The 20422-nt window shown below is 35.4% G+C and overlaps 1 long non-coding RNA gene across 1 annotated transcript; it reads right to left on the bottom strand.

Moving 5' to 3' along the window:
• Window positions 1-2614: 2614 nt before the first annotated feature.
• Window positions 2615-20206, bottom strand: LOC131548901 (uncharacterized). Its single transcript, XR_009273287.1, has 3 exons — window positions 20178-20206; window positions 3347-3430; window positions 2615-2843 (listed from the first exon to the last, which is right to left on the bottom strand). It is a non-coding gene; the product is annotated as an uncharacterized LOC131548901 (long non-coding RNA).
• Between the last annotated feature and the right edge of the window lie 216 nt (window positions 20207-20422).

Raw genomic sequence — 20422 nt, 5'->3', positions numbered from 1 at the left:
GTGTATATATATATATATATATATAGAGAGAGAGAGAGAGAGAGAGGATCTGATTTGTTTCACATAAGTAGTAAAGAAGCAACAAATTAAGCGAGAGACTGTGAGAGAGCTGCTAATTTTATAATCTGTTAAGGTGACATCAGTCAGTTTATTTTCCATAATGTTTTGCTTCAAGAATAAGTATATGGTGCAAGATGTCGAGCAATTACATATCACCATAAAGGTGTGAACAAACATTCGGCTCACTTTGCTGGCGTCTCAGTGCTAACATATCGACACATAACACATCAGTCGCTACACTTTTATTTCACTAAAACTACTAAATGGATAAAAATAAAGTAAAACTGAAATAAAAATAAAGTTAATCTAAATATATTTTTTTTTTAAAAAGGGAAAAAATTAAAGTATAAAACTAAAAGCTAATTCAAAATAAAACTTTAATAGTACATAAATAATACTAAAACAACACTGTTGATTATTTGCAGAAAATTCAAACAGGAAGATTTTCACTTATATTACAGTTTAGTTGGCTCTCGCAAGATGTGACAGCAGGGCCGGTCTAAGCTATTAAGTGACATAGGCGATGCCTAGGGTGCCAAATGAGGCAGGACCGGCACTGTGTGAAGGCTATAAAAAGCATGAAAGTTAGCCTTATATGTTGTGTGAAGTACTGAACTACACTGAATTGGGACTGAAGCTTTCGAGCATCAAAAAAACCCCACCAACGCACCATGAAAGCATATGACTCATGCACTGTATTCCAAGTCTTCTAAAACCATACGATAGCTTTGTGTGAGGAACAAATGAAATTTAAGTCTTTATTCACTGATAATTCTCCACTTCAGAGGACTGAGAAATCACTGAAACCAGAGACAGTGAGCGGAACACAAGAATCAATACGTGAACAAATCATTCAAATCAGTTTGGTGAATTGGATGATCAACCGATTTGTTGAAAAAACATTAACCCAGAAACTGGATATTGCCACATATCTCAAAAGCATGCAGAGAAGAGCTGAGGCTGATTAAATAGCAAAAATAAAAACACCATAAGCATATATCATCTCGTTTATAAAAAAAACATATCAGACAATATACCTTACTGTACATTGGAAAAAAAAACAATACCTCATCCTACCCTGACCTTTTCAATCTTGATATGAATCAAAGAGGTGCTATTCATAAGACAACATAACATCTTTACTTTAGAAATTGATCTTTGGGTAATTCATTTTGTTGTGAATCATGGCTTTATTAGAGAGAAAATGTACTTCAGCGAACCATGATTCAGCGAATCCAGAGTCTGGTGACGTAACGACCTCAAATCGCTGCATCTAGTTCTGTTACCTTTCTATACGATCCTTATCCCCACCCTTTTTTGTCCTACACTTTCCTTTCTGTTGCTCTGCCATGTCATGGCTGACTCATCTCATTATCCATCTCAGCGAGTCCCCTCACCACCTCGAGTCAGGTGCTGGGGCGTTGGGCACGTCGGTAACCGTGGCAATATGACACCCAGTGAGAGGCTGTGATATATATAGCAGGCCTCTAGTGAGAGTCACATGGGCCTCCCCAGTGTCAGTCCGGCCCACTCCGCCCCCGAGATCTGTTCTATTGATCTACGTAAATGAGGCATCTGTCTCACACTCAAAATAGCCCTTAGAAATTACACTGATCCCAACTGGCCTCTCTGTCAATGTCAGGTCACACCGGTGTTTGTCACCAAACTGTCAAAGAGATGTGCTTACTTCATGCGAGGTGTGTGCGAGACGCAAAGATGTCATTTTCTTGACTCGAGAACATATCAATATCAAAAACAGATTGACTCTGCACTTTCCGTTCAGTTTAACTGTCAACTTCCTGCACTTTGAGCTCCTTCATCATACAGTACCTTGACACACACAATCTGTACTCTGGTGTCAGGACTGTTGAGCAGAATATGTAGACATAGATTTATGACTGGAATCCATCAGAAGGGCTTACAGAGTGACACAGCAGAGGTCACGTCAAATATACACACTGTAAAAAAAATTGACCGTAAATTCACAGTAAATTACTGGCTACTAGTTGCATTACTTTCACAATAAATTACTGTATGTAAATTCACAGTAAATTACTGTAAACTAGTTACATTACTTTCACAGTAAGTTACTATATCATTTTTACAGTAAATAATTGTGAAATGACAGCTGTATACTGTGACTTCACAGTAGTTATTCCATACTGTGATTTAGCATTATGCTCCTGTAGAATTACTGTATATAGCTGTGAAGTCACAGTTAATGCCGTCAGATTACTCCAATTTAGCAGTATTCTGCTGTAGAATTACAGTGTAAACTGTAAAAGTAATGCAACTCAGTAGCCAGTATTGTGTTTTTAATTTACTATAAAATGTATTGTTAATTAAAAACTTTTAATTTAAAATTTACTTTTAATTTCTTATAAAATACTGTAATTTTTACATTTGATCTGTTAACCCATTCAATAACCTATAACACTGGAAAGATATGTTCAATTCAAATAAACACAAAAACAATCAATTGTACACATTTATTTAGCAGTTTAATAAATTCTGTCTAAACTTTCCAGCAAAGAGGTTCAGACGGTCATGCTTCTCTCCATTGAACCAGGACACACTATAGAACACATTCAGTGATCATTTTACTGCATGACTACATGTAGCTTAACACAAAGCCAGAGCTGAGTTTGTCCATTTTGGCATTGGAACATTGCTTACACACTAGATTGACATCCATTCGAACTCAATGAGTTTCCTGATCAGTGTACAGACTTGCTGGTTGATATGTCCTCTCTGCCGTCTCTGGATTGATGCCCAAGAAGTACCTATAAACAAAAAAGCAAAGAGGAAAGCTGTTAGTTTCTTTCAGGTTGGATGAAAAAGGTGTCAGTTCCCAGTCACCACATTCAGTGGGTCACTGCTGTTGCAGTACAGACCAAAAAGTTACAGAACAAGGTGATATTAACCATAACCATTTAAATAACAGCAGCTTAAAAACATTTCCATCACAAACACACAGTCAAGAACAGTCCTGCAACAAAGTAGAGGTGTGTGATTTATCCAGTCAGAGCATTTGCACACAACTGTGTGTACATCACTTTATATGTACTGTTTGAAGAGGATGGAGCATCCTTTTAAAAACAGCTTCCTCTCTGGTCTCCAGCACAGCTTGTTTGGTCTCCACACCACTTGTTTGAGGGGGAGAAGGGGGTTGTCACCACTTGGCTGCTGTGGTCCTGCGTGGCTCGCAAAATCCCAACACATCCAAACATTCCTTGTTTAACCCACCAAATAAAAAAACAAACCCTCAATGTTATGTAGAAATTACCTTTGGTAAATTCCAGAGTGCAAGAAACAACTTCAAATTGTCCGTCCAATGACAGCATCCATGCCCTCGTTTTCATTGTGTCACCTGGAACAGAACAGATATACTGTTACCTACTGTTTAGGGGTGACCCCGAATAGTCGACAATTCGTCGCTTTGATAGGAGGAGCCTGATTCAAATCCCAATCTCACAGTCCAATATTCGCAGGGCTGTTATGATTGTGCCATTTTGGCTATATTGGGGTGCTCAATCAAATGTCTTGATTTCACATAGAACTACCGGTTTTCTCCCAGTAAGTTAATATACAGCCTATTACGATAATGCTGTAAATAAGAATCTGAAAAGAAGGAAGCTTTAAATAAATATTTTAAGGTGCATGAATAAATCCAACCACCCCTATAGATTTAAGTTTAACTTTCCATAATCCGTGTCCGGCAGAGGAGCATCTTGGCAGCAGGGATTTAAATCTTTAAAAAGACTCAAACTGACACAGGCAGAGTGAAAGACTGGATTTTTCCGATCAGGTAGGGTATGAGTGATTTCAGCCGGTTTATATATATATCGTGTATATATTATTTATCTCGTATAAGATGCATTTGGTTGAGTTGTGCTGCAGTAAAGCGCTTCAGTGTAGTACTACGGTGATTATCTCTTCAGCACGCAGCGCAAGCAGTACAAACAACAATGCAGAATATTAATAACTATCACCGTCATATAAATAACATTATAATGAGAACATTATTATAATAAAATGCTGTTCATTTTTAGAGTTCAGTAGTCAACTTGATAAAGTTATAGATAGATAAATGGATAAAAAGACAGACGGACGGACGGATGGACAGACAGACGTACAGATAGATAGATAGATATAAACAGTGACAGGCAGATTTAAAGAAAGACTGATAGATAGGCAAAGCAAGACAGATACATAGAGAAAGAAAGAAAGAAAGAAAGAAAGATGGTTAGATAGATGGACAGATATATAAACAGACAGACAGACAGAATGAAGACATAGAAAAGAGATACATAAACAGTGACAGACAGACAGACAGACTAGAAAGACATAAAGATAGAGTGATATGTAGACAGTCAGACAAACATCTTTGCTTAACACATAGTTAGTCTTTGAGAAAGTACATTATGTGTGTAAGAATGAGATATATGCTAATCAAACATGATTGTGAAGTGTTGTGTAAGTCCCCAACAGCTTCAGATGGGACCCGGGGACATCATTAGCCTCACTGATGATCACACACACACAAACACACACACACACACACACACACACACACACACTCTCTCTCTCACACACACACACACACACACACACAGAGACAGACAGACAGCTCCTTTAGTGCAGCTATCATCGACCCACACTAGCTGGGGAAGATTCTACAGGTCAATGTATTGTTCCTGTTGTTGTTATTATTATAATGATTGCATTTATTATTATTATTACTATACTCCTGAGTGGACTTGTTGCATTCTTTGTCTCTTTCTCGCTCGGTGACAACCTAATTAGTACTAGGCCTCGCGATAATAACAGAGAGAGAGAGAGAGAGAGAGAGAGAGAGAGGTGAGCCAATGAAATTGACTGCCTTTCCATATGGTGTCCAGTGAGGAAGTGCTGACCAGCAACATGTCCACTATAAATGTGACTGCTCCATGAATGGTTCACTTTAAGTTTCTGGACTCATTGCTCATGCCTGGCTGGCAATTTCCTTTACGTTGAGGGTTGCCAGTAACTGTGGGTCTATTGCAACCAAGATTGTACAGAAATACGTGACGCCATGTTGAGCTTCATCCAACGCACCGCCATTAATCAAAAATAGACATCCGTTATGGTGTCATTCACAGCAAGTCATCAGCCATATGCGTTGTTATTCGCCGGCATGAGCCATGGGATCTTCTGTTCAAATAGAAGTGCATGAGGGAATTATGATAAACAAAGCTAACAGACTTCTCTCAGTTATGTCCAAACTAGAACTGTAAATTTTACTTGCCAATTTAGAGAAATTATAAAAGGGGAAAAAATGCATGGAATATAACACTAATCATGCCCCTTAACCTTGTATTTGAACAATTATATAATATAATATAATATAATATAATATAATATAATTAATATAATATACATTATTTGGAATTTCATTTAATTAACTTAAATAAAATATAAAGTATATTGTCATCACTATTCTATACACACACACACACACACACACACCTAATAGTATAATAATTTAATATAATCATTATTTGGAATATTATGTAATTAACTTGATTAAAATTTCAAATACATTTTCAGTTGTACACCAAATAAACTGAAACCAAATAACCACAGCTGACACCAAGCCATTTATAGCAAACTTAGAAACGACAACAGCCTGAGCTGAATAGGAAGAAGTTTGCTCCAGTCAGTCCATCAGAGTTCAGCCTAACAGCATGCAGCACAAGAAGGGGAGAAGGACAGTAGCTGTCATTTAACACAACTTGCCCTCCGAGCCTGTAGTCAAACAGCTTCTTAACACTAGACTTCATCACACGAGCTCTCTCTCTCTCTCTTTATCTTCTGTCAGCTTAAGTGACAAGTGACCTAAAATCTCACCTTGCATGAACCTACCCTGCTTCTTCCTGTTGAGACGACTGTCAAGTGGGGTGCCCTACAACCATGCACCAAAACGAATACAAAACAATGTTGACAAACAACAGAGAGAAAAAAATAAACACAAAAAATCTAGGAAAAATGAAGATGCCAACATGACAGACCTCAAGGACACTAGAATAGGCCTGCTCCCACCGACCCAGAGAGAGAGAGATTTGCAAGACTTGTTAAATCATCTAAACCAACAACATGTATGTTAGACCTTATTCCATCTAAACTACTAAAAGAGGTGCTTCCAGAAGTCATAGATCCTCTTTTGGCTATTATTAATTCATCACTGTCATTGGGATATGTTCCCAAAACCTTCAAATTGGCTGTTATTAAGCCTCTCATTAAAAAAAAACACAACTTGACCCCAAAGATCTTGTTAATTACAGTCCGATCTCGAATCTCCCATTTCTGTCAAATATACTAGAAAAGGTAGTATCCTCACAATTATATTCCTTCTTAGAGAAAAATGGTATCTGTGAGGATTTCCAGTCAGGATTTAGACCGTTTCATAGTACTGAGACTGCTCTCATTAGAGTTACAAATGACCTGCTCTTATCATCTGATCGTGGTTGTATCTCTCTATTAGTGCTACTGGATCTTGGTTTTGGTCGACACTATCGACCAAAACATTCTTTTGAATAGACTAGAAAACTTTGTTGGCATTAGTGGAAGTGCATTAACATGGTTAAAATCGTACTTATCTGACCGCCATCAATTTGTAGCAGTGAATGAAGAGGTATCATATCGATCACAAGTGCAGTATGGAGTACCTCAAGGCTTGGTACTAGGGCAATTACTTTTCACGCTTTATATGTTACCCTTTGGAAATATCATCAGGAAAAACGGTGTTAGCTTTCACTGTTATGCTGATGATACTCAGCTCTATATTTCTTCGCGGCCCGGTGAAACACACCAAACTGAGAAACTAACGGAATGCATAGTCGATATAAAAAAAAAAACTGGATGACGAGTAATTTCTTACTGCTAAATTCTGAAAAAACAGGTGTTAATTATCGGACCTAAACCCCCACATGTAATAACTTAGAACACTGTCTAACACTTGATGGCTGCTCTGTCAATTCTTCTTCATCAGTAAGGAACCTAGGTGTGCTATTTGACAGCAATCTTTCCTTTGACAGCCACATTTCTAGCATTTATAAAACTGCATTTTTTCATCTTAAAAATATATCTAAATTGAGACCTATGCTCTCAAAGTCAAATGCAGAAATGTTAATTCATGCATTTATGACCTCAAGGTTAGATTATTGTAATGCTTTATTGGGTGGTTGTTCTGAATGCTTAATAAACAAACTCCAGATTGTCCAAAATGCAGCAGCTAGAGTTCTTACTAGAACCAGGAAGTATGACCACATTAGCCTGGTTCTGTCAACACTGCACTGGCTCCCTGTTAAACATCGTATAGATTTTAAAATCTTGTTAATGACTTATGAAGCCCTTGGTTTAGCTCCTCAGTACTTGAGCGAGCTCTTATCGCATTATATATATTATCGCAGTCCTCCACATCCACTGCTTTCTCAAAACTCTGGCCATTTGATAATACCTAGTATATCAAAATCAACTGTGGGTGGCAGATCCTTTTCCTATTTAGCGCCCAAACTCTGGAATAATCTACCTAACACTGTTAGGTAGACACACTCTTTCAGTTTAAATCTAGATTAAAGACCCATCTCTTTAACCTGGCTTACACACAATACAGTAATACGCTTCTAATATTCAAATATGATTTTTTGTTCACAGAATTCCCCTGACAGTTGGAGGGACAATGCTACCTATTAAAGGCCCTTCTGTAATCAGTGTTTGGCTAGTTATTCAAAGAATGTAATATATTACTCACTACTAGTTACTCCTAATATTGTTACTTTACTTATTACTTTCTGGCAACATCTACATCTAATAACATTTACTTATTACTTTCTGGTTACATCACTTTTTCTTCACACCCCACAGAAGTTGTAACTGTGTATCTTCCAGATAAAATTCTTCTAGAATGTTACTAACATCATATTTCTGTCTCATCATTTGACCAAAATCTACATTGGATCGCAGTCAGAAGTTATTACAAACACTCAATAGTGATTGATAGTGGCATTCAAGTAGAAGTCTTGTATTCATCTCATTAATTGTCATGTGTAGCTTGAAGTAATTTTTCCGTAACCCATATGCGATTAAATTTCGTTATGTATTTGATCAAATCACACAAGTTTATAAGAAACTGTTTAATTTTCCAAACATAGTTTTAATTATATTAATATAATGTACCACATGCTGATCAGAGGGATGTAATGCCAGAGTAAAGTAAAGCCACAACTTACACAACAGTGTTCAGATAATTTTTTTTTTTTCCTGAAAAAATCCATATAATGCAATATTTCTATCTGCTGAATGTAAGCTTTTCCATATTCCAAGCTTGCCTGCTGCACTGGGGACATCACATGCATGTGCGAGTCATGAAAATTATGAAAATAAATCTAGGAATTATTTTAAATCAGCGGGGTTGAGGCATCAAAAGTAACTAAAAGTAACTAAGCTGTTTTATGGAAAGTAACTAATATTATTACTGAAATCTTATTAGTAATTAGTTACATTACTAGTTACTGCAAAAAGTAATTTTATTACAGTAACTAAATTACTAGTAACTAGTTACTGCCCAACACTGCCTGTAATTCGCATGCTCATCAGCACTTCATTTGATATGCTGATATCAAAAACAATGAGCAACAACATTATCTTGTCCATGAATGAATACAGAGATCAAACTAGAAGCTATTCACTTTTTGACATATCAAGTCTTAATTACAACATTTTATCATCATTTAAGCTGCAGTATCCAAGTCCTAACATTTTACCACACCTGACAAAAAGAGGTGAATTCCGAGCATTACTTCATTAAAATAAAATTAAGTTAATGAATAAATGAATAATAATAATAATAATAATAATAATAAAGTTTGAGTCAGTTTTATGTTTTTCAGCATAAGTCTTCTGTTTATTTGATCAAAAATGTAATTTTGTGCAATATTATATTAGGGTCAGTAATATGTTAATGTTTATGAAAGTATCTTATGGTCATCAAGGCTGAATTTATATAATGTAAAACACAGTATACAAATATTAATATTAATAATAATGTTGTTGATTTATTATTACAATAAAAATAACTGTTTTCTATTTTAATACCAATTCCTTTGATGGTAAAGCTGCTTTTTCAGCAGCCATTACTGCAGTCTTTAGTGCCACATGATCCTTCAGAAATCATTCTAATATGCAGATTTGAAGCTCAAGAAACATTTCTTATGGTTTAAAACAGTTGTGAAACATATATATATATATATATATATATATATGAAAGTTCAAAAGAACAGTCTTCATAAAAAAAATGAATAAATAAATAAACAAAAAAACGCAATAAAAGTATGTGTGTACTGTCACTGTTGCTCATTTAAATGCCCAATGGCTGAATAAAACTTAATTTAAATAAATAAATACCTTATTGACCCCAATTTTTTGAATGGTTGAACTAATTGGGCTATTACTTTAAATTTGTACTGATTTTTCCCCACTCACCTTTAACTCTAATAAATCCAGAATGTATGTGTGTGTGTGTGTGTGTGTGTGTGTGTGTGTGTGTAAAAGTCTTTAGAAGTAATAGCCTAGTTGTAGCCAACTGCAGCTTTTAGATCAAAAGGCTAAACGACTGCCATTGAGATGAATGAGAATGCTAACATTTTGATTTCTCCAGGTATTAAAGACCTATTTGATTTAGACTCTGAATTACACTGTAACTACGGTCAAGTGGCCACAAACAGTTTTATTTTCTCACCAAAGCCAATGTTTATCTGCAGTTGGCTCTTTGCAAGTGTTATTTTTAAAACCTGTGACCCAAAAAGCTTTAAAGTTTTTATTACAATAAGCAGTCACACAAACTAACCCATGCATGAGTGTACTCACTGCCTCTGGCGCTGGGACTAAAGGTAAGTTTTTCTTCCTTGTTCAAACTTTAAGGAGGCTGAATGGTAGAGCAGATATCATCGTATATGATAAGGACGTCTTCTTTATTTTTTATGTGCGTGACATTGAAAGAGACACAGGCCTGGCGCCACATAAATCAAGTTGACAGTGCAATGGATTTGTAATGGATTAAAAAAAAGACAAAAAAATCTTGGGAATAGTTCTCTCTTCTCCCCCTCCCTGCAAATATCCCAAGAGGCTGTGCACCATTTAAGATGTATGTAATTACTTAATTTCATCCATCAATGATGGGCGAGGTGAACGCAATTTGTCAATCATGTACGACTATATTGCAGTCACATTCGGTAATGAACATATGTGAAGATTTGTGTGTGTCGGAAATGTTAAGAGTCATTCTTGTGGAAAATGCCCAAGTGTAAACATTCAACATACTGTCTTCATTGACAGACACACGCAAGCATATATTATGCGTACAAAGTTCAAGGATGATTCATCGCTCTAATGCGTTGTGCTGTCAACTGAGCAGTGCATGGCAAAAACAAGGGGGGAAAAAAATCTATATTTCATATTCACTTAGTCATAGCAAACACACTGCTGAAAAACTACAAACACAATATCCAATCCAATTTTGTATAGCATTACAGACTGCGAAAATAAACTACTTATTATTTCAAATAGTTAAACTACAGTCAAGTACACCATAAGTATGTAATTATCTACACTTAAGCTACTTAATGGGGCAATATCTATACATCACCTGACAATTTTATAAAAGCCTAATTTATTGTACAAAAAATAATTAATCTCAATTAAAAAAAAAAAAGAAAAAAGAGAGTACAGTACACTAAATATATACATACTGTAAATCAAATGTAGTAACATAGTGGCACTTAAAATGACCTAAAATGCCAGACAGAATTTGGTGACTTGTTTTTCAAACTTTCAAACATTCAATGCAAACTACTACAAAACTACAAATAATACTGTCACTTTTCTCTACACTTTTGAATGCACTTGTTTTTGTAATAATTTTTAGATTTTCTTTTTGGCATTTTTGCCTTTATTACAATACACTGTAAAAAATTACCGTAATTTTAACGGTAAAAAACTGTGAAAATGCTACAGTAAAAACCTGTTAAATGGTTAACGGTAAGTTCCCCTAATATATACGGTGAAAAACTGTAATAGACATTTCAGACAATTTTACGGTGAAATACCATTTTTGGGAGTGAAAAGAATATAAAATTTACAGGGAAAAACCGTAAATTGACGTTCCCAGAATTCCCTGCATTGCAAATTTTGTTTGAATTTGATGTTTTTTTCTTTTAAATAACTATGTTTCTTAGTTTTTTTCTTATCAGTTATATTTATTAGGGTTGTTTGTTACATCTAATGTTGTTAAATTAATGTTTATTGCAAATTTCAGTTTAACGAGTCTCACCATGATGGTGTTTAGTGTTTGTCTGAATGACACTGTGCACCTTCTATATATGTTATTATTTAAAAGCTAGCAAAGCAAGGCAAACACACACCTTATGAGGTGCAAGTTGAAGGAAAGAATATAAATAAATTAGAGAACAACTGCACACTCACTTAAGCACATTTATGTGCTTAAGTGAGTGTGCAGTTGTTCTCTAATTTAATTATTTAAAAGCTGCCTGTGATAGGCTTTGATTCATCATGTGACTTTCTCACCACCTGCATTTGGTGGTTATCAGTGTATTTCAAAAGTACAAAATAGATTTCAGTACTTCAATAGGTTGGTATATTAACATTATATCAGTTAATGAAATTACGGTATTTGACTGTAAATTTAAGTTAAAACCTAAAATGTTGCTACCGTATTATTAACCACAGCTGCTGTTTCTTTTACCGTAAATTGTACGGAATTTTTTTACAGTGTAGGACAGATCAGAAGTGACAGGAAGCGAAGTGGGAGAGAGATAAGGGGTGGGATCGGGAAAATGTAGACTCATTTTTGTAATACTTAAAACACAGAAAACAGCACATACACTGCCATTCAAAAGTTTGAGGTCAGTAAGTGTCTTTTTTTTTTTAAGTCTATATTGCTCACCAAGGATGCATTTATTTTATGGAAAAAAAAAAAAAAAAACACTGTAAAACAGTAATATTGTGATATATGATATTATATAATATTATGATTTAAAATGACTGCTTTCTATTTTAATATATTTTGTATTCCTGAGATGGCATTACTCCAGTCTTCAGTGTCTCATGATCCTTCAGAAATCATTCTAAGATGCTGATGTACTGCTCAAAAAACCTTGTTGACCCCAAACTTTTGAACAGTATAAGCTTCAATCACTGTCTTGTTAGAAACCATCTGCAAATTTCTAAGCCAGGCACTTGTCATTTCACTCTAAATGCTTTGAGTTTTAATCACAACATGCAAACTATAATCCTGCAAAATTTCAATGAGCTCTTATTTGTCCTTCCCTTTGCTCATTTCTGCCCTACATTAAATGGATTCTTTCTATATTTTTTGAAACAGTACTTGTGTTTTCACTGCGGTTCTTTTGGATCTTTGAAAGGCAATGATCTGTCAGTGTATTTAGGGCAGATTCAATAAGAATCAATCATGCCTACTGCTAGCAATGCTTATTTGCACACACTGTCTGCATTGTTGTAGCATGCAGTTCAATAGGAACAATGATGCAAACACCAAAATACGCCAAAAACAGCACAGATAAACTGGTTAAAATGGACTGCGGAACAAAATGGAGATACAGGTTTTAATGCTTCAGTGCTGCGAACAAAACGAGGAGCATTTCTAAGTGATTAATACGCTTTGATTTTAAAGCAAGATGCACTTAAACTGTAAACAGACACTATATGAGCCAAGTGAGTGAGAGAGAGGCAGAAAGACAGAGAAAGAGAGAAAGTTACTCAGGTTCAGGCTTTAATTTTCCTCACTGTTAATGGAACACATTAAATCGTAAGTTGTGGCCTAATGGTTAGAGAGTCAGACTTGTAATCCAAAGGTTGTGAGTTTGAGTCTTGGTCTGGCAGGAATTGTAAGTGGGGGGGAAGTGAATTTACAGTGCTCTCTCCACCTCAATACCACAACTGAGGTCCCCTTGAGCAAGGCACTGAACCCCCAACTGCTCCCCGGGCACCGCAGCATAAATGGCTGCCCACTGCTCCGGGTGTGTGTTCACTGCTCTGTGTGTGCAGTTTGGATGGGTTAAATGCAGAGCACAAATTCTGAGTATGGCCGTATGTCATGTCACTTTCCTTTTTCTTTTTCTTTCACTTAAATGCTGATTTTACAGCCCCGTAGAAAAGCAAGGAAGGAGGTGAGAGGCAGGAGCTAAACCTGGAAAAAAAAAAAACTATAGCATAAGACACTGTAAATGTCAGAGGCAGGGGTGGGAGCGATAAATTGCTTCATTTAAGGCCATGGGGACCAATGGGAATGTACCAGTCATTATGATGTCATGTCTGGCCAATGCAAATATGGGCTCTGTCCCAAATGCCTCCCTAAGTCCAGTGGTCCTCCTTTGGGGTCCCCATTTTAATGATGCAATGTCGCATAGACTGTCAGGGAACCTGAATAAATTCCAAATTATTGTAGGTTTGTCAAAAGGCCACATCCAATGTGCTTATATGAGAAGTAAAAGAGGCTCTTTTGAAACCTGCAGGACAATGATAAATGGAACATCTTATGGCCTAATTGACTTCACAAACACATGCAAGTATCACATAACAGCCATCAAAACTACAAGTATACACGAGAGTAGCAATTATGGACAGGAACATGGATCTCTAGAGGTGCATTAAAATTGTGGAAAACAAGTTGAGTCTAAATATGAGACTCTCTGAATTATCCATTTGACATCCTGTTGTAGCTATAAGCACAAGCATTCTTTGATCATGTATATGTATATATATATATATATATATATATATATATATATATATATATATACACACTGTAAAAAAAAAATTACATTCTGAAAAATTGTGGAAACTGACAAACAAATATTGACTCAACAAATTGATTCCCAATAATTACCCCCAAAGAGAAAAATGCATTGTAGTAATTTTAGCTGAAGGTCTGAAGTTAAAATTAAAAATATATTTTCACCGAACACATTAAATTGTGCTCAGCCAATCTATCAAGCAGAAGTGAAAAATATGTTTCCCCAACAAGCTTTGCAGCAAAAAAACGTGTGTATACACATGCGCCTGAGAGAAACCGTTGGTGTAGTGCAGAGAGGGGTCTCTTTTCACTATTGCATTGTGGCAAGAACACAGCTGTATGTGTTACTAAGTGTGAAAGCTCTGAAGCTGTAGAACTAGTAGAACGTGATGACAGAAGAACTCATCCACAATATCCACCGCCCGCTGCCGTCAGCTCCCGCGTCTCACACACACGAGCGTGACTTTAGCACTATATTTAGCAACTTTCAGACCCTTTTAGCGGCTTTTCCCCCATAGAATATACAAACTGACAAACCTATAGCGACTTTTTTGGATAAACCTTAGCTATGGTTCAGTTGGAAGATGTCGCCGGTGCTGCCCGCGAGCGCGAGGTCTGACTCTCCTGTCGCCTCTCTCTGCGTCTGTTCTGTGCAGTGAGCGGCAGAGAAGCACCGCATTCAGACTCGTCAGTAAATGAGTAAAAAACAGCGTTTCCAAGCACCTGCCGCTAACTGACTGTTTGGAATTATAAATATGAGCATAGTTCGTCTGTTAATATTATGCACCTTTTTTTTTTTAGTTTGTTACTCAGACGCAGGCAGTGCGCTGCATGGGACAAAAAAGTAATATAGCCAAAACCACCGCATAGTCACTCTTTAGTGTAATGTTAGATGAATGTTGATTTTTATCAGACGGTGTCGCGATTATAAATGAGAGTGACTCCTGGTTAACATGTATTAATGGGTCGTGTTTAGTCACTATTTAGTGTGGAATTTTTCTACAATATTCGCTCATCATGACAGTAAAATAGGGCATTCTAAGTCAATCTCTTTCAGTTTTTCCTCTCTCAATCAGTAGAAATTGTGGTTAACACCCGGCCATGCATGAAAAAAAATAAATAAATAAATAAATACTGTCAGTCATATACCGTGAAACCCGTATAATTTTGAAAAATACCGTGATATAAATTTTTGGTCATACCGCCCAGCAACTAGTAACAGCCCAAATGTCTTCTTCTAATTGACTACTAAAATGTAAGAATTTGACTCAAAAGATGATGCACACTTTTACAAAAATGCCTTCATAAAGGTAAACATGCCCATGAAAGGTAAAACTGGAAAAGCAAAAGATTAATTTCAAAAGTTTTTTTCTTGGAAAAGATGAATTTCTATGACTGTTTTGAACTGACCAGTGACCACCACACAGAATATGCAGAATATCAAAATTTTAGGAGTCCAGGGTAGTCACCCAAAAATGAAAATTCTGTCATCATTTACTCACCCTCAAGTAATTCCAACCCTGTATGAATTTCTTTGTTCTGCCGATCACAAAGGAAGATATTTTGAAGAAAGTTTGCAACCAGGCTGTTTTGGGGCGCCATTGACTTCCATAGTAGGATTTTTTTTTTTTTTTTTTGGAAAACTTCATTTTTGGGTGAACTATCCCTTTGAAATGTCAGTACAAAAACACACTCAACAAAATATTGTCTAATTATTGTTATCAATAAAATCCCAGAACATATTGAGATATAATTTTTGTCAATATCGCACACCCCTGTCTCTCGGTTACCTAACGTTGCTACTTATTAAACTAAATTATTTTTTCTTATTTCACTTTATGATTATTATATTAAATGTATGAGACACAAGAAAATCGTTTCTGCTATAACATTTGTTTTGTTGTTGTTGTTGTTCCCCTCAGTGTAACCCACCATTGCTAGGTCTGAGCTTACGAGGCACCATTTAGTCAGAAGTCAGAAGTGTAAGGAAGCACTACGAATTTCACAGTGAGTATTTAACTTGGAGTTCTTATTGAATATGTTTATTCCATGTCAAATACTATTAGCTTTTAGATGTAATTTGTGTGACGTGGCTCTGTGTAATGCAGGCTGCATAAGTTATTGAAGTTATATATATACTTATATTGACATTGCTATTATATATATATATATATATATATATATATATATATATATATATATATATATATATATTTCTTCTTTTTTTTTTTTGCAGAGTCATTGGAGAACCACACAACTTCAATGACAATTGGAATAGTAAGTAGCAGCAGTTGCACTTCAAGAGCCCTGTCAAGTGTGCTAAATGTCTCCATTGTCCTGGAAGAGGAGGTGATGCTTGACAACTTAGGAGACTTTGTAAATGTATTTATTGTATTCTTTGGATTATTGTATGCACTCAACATGGAGTACAACAAGGATTTAAAAGGTTAGTTCACCCAAAAATTAAAATTGTCGTTAATTACTCACCCTCATGTCGTACCCAAATCCATAAGACCTTCAGTCATCTTCAGAACACGTATTAAGATATTTTTGATAAATCTGAGAGCTCTCTGACCTTCCATAGGAAGCTATGCAACTTACACATTCAAGTTCCAGAACAGTAGGAAAGACATCATTAAAGTATTCAGTGTGAGTCCAGTGGTTTAACCTAAATTTTATGAAGCAACACACACAAAAAAAAATAATACTACTTTATTTAAAAAATAATATCCAAAGTGTGGTGGTGCTTCCACTGTTGGGTTGCAGATCAATGTTTTAGTAAATAAGGTGGTTATTTAATCATTTATGTTTGCCTGCGTTGCTTCCTAAAATTGAGGTTTAAACCACTGGAGTTATGTTTATTACTCTGATGATGTCTTTCCTACTGTTCTGGACCTTGAATGCATAAGCTGCATAGCTTTCTATGGTGGGACGGAAAGCTCTCAGATCTCATCAAAAATATCTTAATTTGTGTTCTGAAGATGAACAAAGGTCTTACAGATGTGGAATGGCATGATGGTAATTAATGACAGACTTTTCATTTTTAGGTGAACTAACCCTTCAATTTCAAAGTACCTCTTATGAGATTATTTGTTATTTATTTATTTTTTGGCAAACATTTGAAGTGTAAGTTTCATGAGCTCAAAGTATCTCTTGTGAGAATTTTAATATTCAGGTGACATTACACTAAACACTGGTTGAAGTTACCTCAGATAAATTGTTATATTTTATGGTGTTTTTGATATTTTTGCATGTTTTTTTTTTTTTTTGCATTAAAATGCATGATTTTGTAAGGTTTACTGTGTAGAAAATTCAATTAATTTATCATTGTAAGGTATGTGTACAATATTGTTGTAGATTTGATTTAAAAATGTCAGTGTTCAGTGTATCATCATTTAATTGTGTTCATCATTTTCTTTTGGAACAACGGGTAATAAACAATTCATTGAGGTTGCTTTAGCAATATAATTTGCAAATATACATTTTTAGATTAGGTTAAAAAAAAAAAAAAAAAAAAAAAGTATGCTACTATTTAAAATATTTAATTGGGCCAATAACATGGTTTGGTAGATTTAATTTGTTTTTCCAATTGGCTCAACATAATATTTATCATAGAGCCAATGTTAACAGAAATTCAATTGGGCCAATGGAAAAATTTAGATGTAATCAGTCACTAGAAAATTTTGAGTTGGGGAGGTCTGAAATTTTTTACAGTGTATATATATATATATATATATATATATATATACACACACAATGTTGGGCAGTAGTAGCGTCGCTTCAAGTAGTGACGCTAGTTTAACTACATTTCTCAGTAGCGTGGTGGTAGCGTCCTGCTTTCTGAATCAAATAGCTTTTCAATAGCTAAGCTCTTTTTTGATCAAGTAGCACGGTAGCGTCAACAAAAGCTAAAGTTACATTATCCAAAGAAAGCATTCTGAAACTCGAGCTCAGATCAGAAATATAACAGCTACGGATCACTGATCCTGGATCAGTAAGTGACACCACAGACACTAAAGCTCGTAATGCCATTGGCTCCTCAAACTGTCTGTCAAACCTCATTATTCCTCCCGCCTCTCTCGTCAATGAAGTTTACAGCATCTCAGCTTGTTTGCTGTCTGAAGGTAAATAAAGAACTGTTGATTGAATAAGTACAGCGGTTTCTTTACTCAAAAAATACTATATTTATAAAGGCTAATGCTTTTTTTGTTTTTTTTAGGAGCGGAGAAGAGTTTCTTAGTCTAGCATTTGTTGTCAAGTCACAGCCAAATAACTCATGCGAAGCGCTGAATCTTTCATAATATGATACTTTGGCCAAATAACAGAGAAAAAAAAAAAAAACTGAACGCCCACATAACGCCCACATCTGCCATAATGACAGAAAACTGGGGAAAACGGGACATGAGTCAGGAAAAAACAACAACAACAAAACATTCGCTGGTCAAAAGCTTCGTATTTGAACTTGATTTTGGTGAAATGTTTATATTAATAGGCTATCTAATGGCACATGCAACGATGCAAATAAACATAGCCTATCTGTAGGCATATACATGGTAACACTGTACAATACGATTTCATTAATGTTAGCTAATGTACTATCTAACTTAAGCATACATAAATACATTCATGACAGTATTACATTAAAATACATTTATTACAGTGTTTATTAATTTTTGTTAATGTTAATGAAAATACAGTCGTTCATTGGTAGTTCATCTTAGTTCACAGTGCATTAACAAATGTTAACAAACAACTTTTGATTTTAATAATGCATTAGTAAATGTTGAAATTCAACATTAAGATAAATGCTGCAGAAGTATTGTTCATTCTTAGTTCATGTTAACTAATGTTAACTACTGAACCTTATTGTTAAGTGTTACCATTTATATAAATGTATCTGTATACAATAAAGCCACAATACCAACTACCAATAGGAAGTTTCCGGCTGACAGCAAAAAATTATTTTGCCTTATATGTCACAATTTGAGGTCAATCCAGCCCTGTATTTGATACTAATTATGTTGCCAAATTGGTTTGGAACAGTTGTTGAACAAACAATTAAACTGAACATGCCTGTCTATCTGCTAAAGTAAAGTAAAGTATACAAGTATAATATATCCAGGGCCTCTGCTGGCCAAATGGGTGCCCTAAGCAGGATTGTATTGTTGTGCCCCCTCCCGCAAATATTATGGAAGTAAACAAAAATACCTACTATAGGGGTCAAAATAGAACTTTAATAAAACATAAAAGTAAATAAATAAATTGTAATTAAATTGTATTATTTACAATTACAATTCATCTATATGTCATCTATAGCAGTGGTTCCCAACCACGATCCAAGAGGCCCCCCAAAACTTCAAACGTTTTTCAAAAATTACCCCAAAAGTTTTCCATGTCTCCTTAATCAAACACATCTGATTCAGATCATCAGCTCATTAGTAGAGACTCCAAGACCTGAAATGGGTGAGTCAGACAAAGGAGAGATGCAAAATGAGAGTTTCAGTGTTGGGGGGCCTCCAGGAGCATGGTTGGGAACCACTGATCTATAGCAAAAAGGTGGCCAAAAATTAGAGATTAAGCGGATATTTGAATCAAATGTTGGGTCAATAGCCTATTAGACAAGGACTTGATCGTCCTGTAAGTGTAACAGCAGCAATCACCAGGCCTTTGGCTCCCTTTGCAGGCATTTGTAATAGCATGTAATGTTGATAACCCCCAAAAAAAACAAACAAGAAAAACAATGGAGGCCATCACAAAATTTGTAATGGTTTTACTGGTTATGGTAATTGGTCACCTTCTAAATCCTAATTTAGAAACACACTACAGAATGTTTTTAATGGTTAAAAGTTGATGGTTTGTAATGTTTGTAATGGTATTTGTGATTCATTTTTTTTCAGCAGGGTTGCCTCATTGTTTTTATATAATGCATTTTAAGTCATTTTAAAGGCTGTTGTTGGCTTAGGTTTGTCTTTGTAACCACAAAAATATTATCTTAATACTTCTTTGTATATTATTATTTGAAGTAACAAAACCATGGTTAATTTGCGGTTCCCATGGCTACAAGTAACATGATTTAAAAAAAAAAAAATTTATTCGTGTTAAAACCATGGCTAACTTTTGTAAGTGAACATGAAAACGCTGAGAGAATATTAGACGCGTTGGTGGTGGTGAAATTATTACTGACATTAAAATACGTTATTGACCTCAACACCCAAAAAAGTTTCACAGGATTTTGAATGTAGCCTACCTGAAAGCGACGCACGGGCTCAAGTATAGGTCTCTGCAGGAAAGTAATGGGAGTTACCAGATCAGGGCGTTTTTAGACCATGTTACCTGATTGGCTGATGTCATAGTGACGGTAGTTTTAGGGATGGGGTTAGGTAAGGGGGATCATTTTGATTGCATGGTTTAGAAACAACCAGCAGTTTGAAAACACCCAAAAAATCAGAAATGCCCACTTTTGCACTGCAGAGACCTCAATCTCCACAGGCT

Source organism: Onychostoma macrolepis, chromosome 11 (assembly GCF_012432095.1).
Source record: "Onychostoma macrolepis isolate SWU-2019 chromosome 11, ASM1243209v1, whole genome shotgun sequence".
NCBI classification, from domain to species: domain Eukaryota; kingdom Metazoa; phylum Chordata; class Actinopteri; order Cypriniformes; family Cyprinidae; genus Onychostoma; species Onychostoma macrolepis.
Note: the sequence above shows the minus strand (reverse complement) of the source record. Positions and strands in the feature narration are given on the sequence as shown.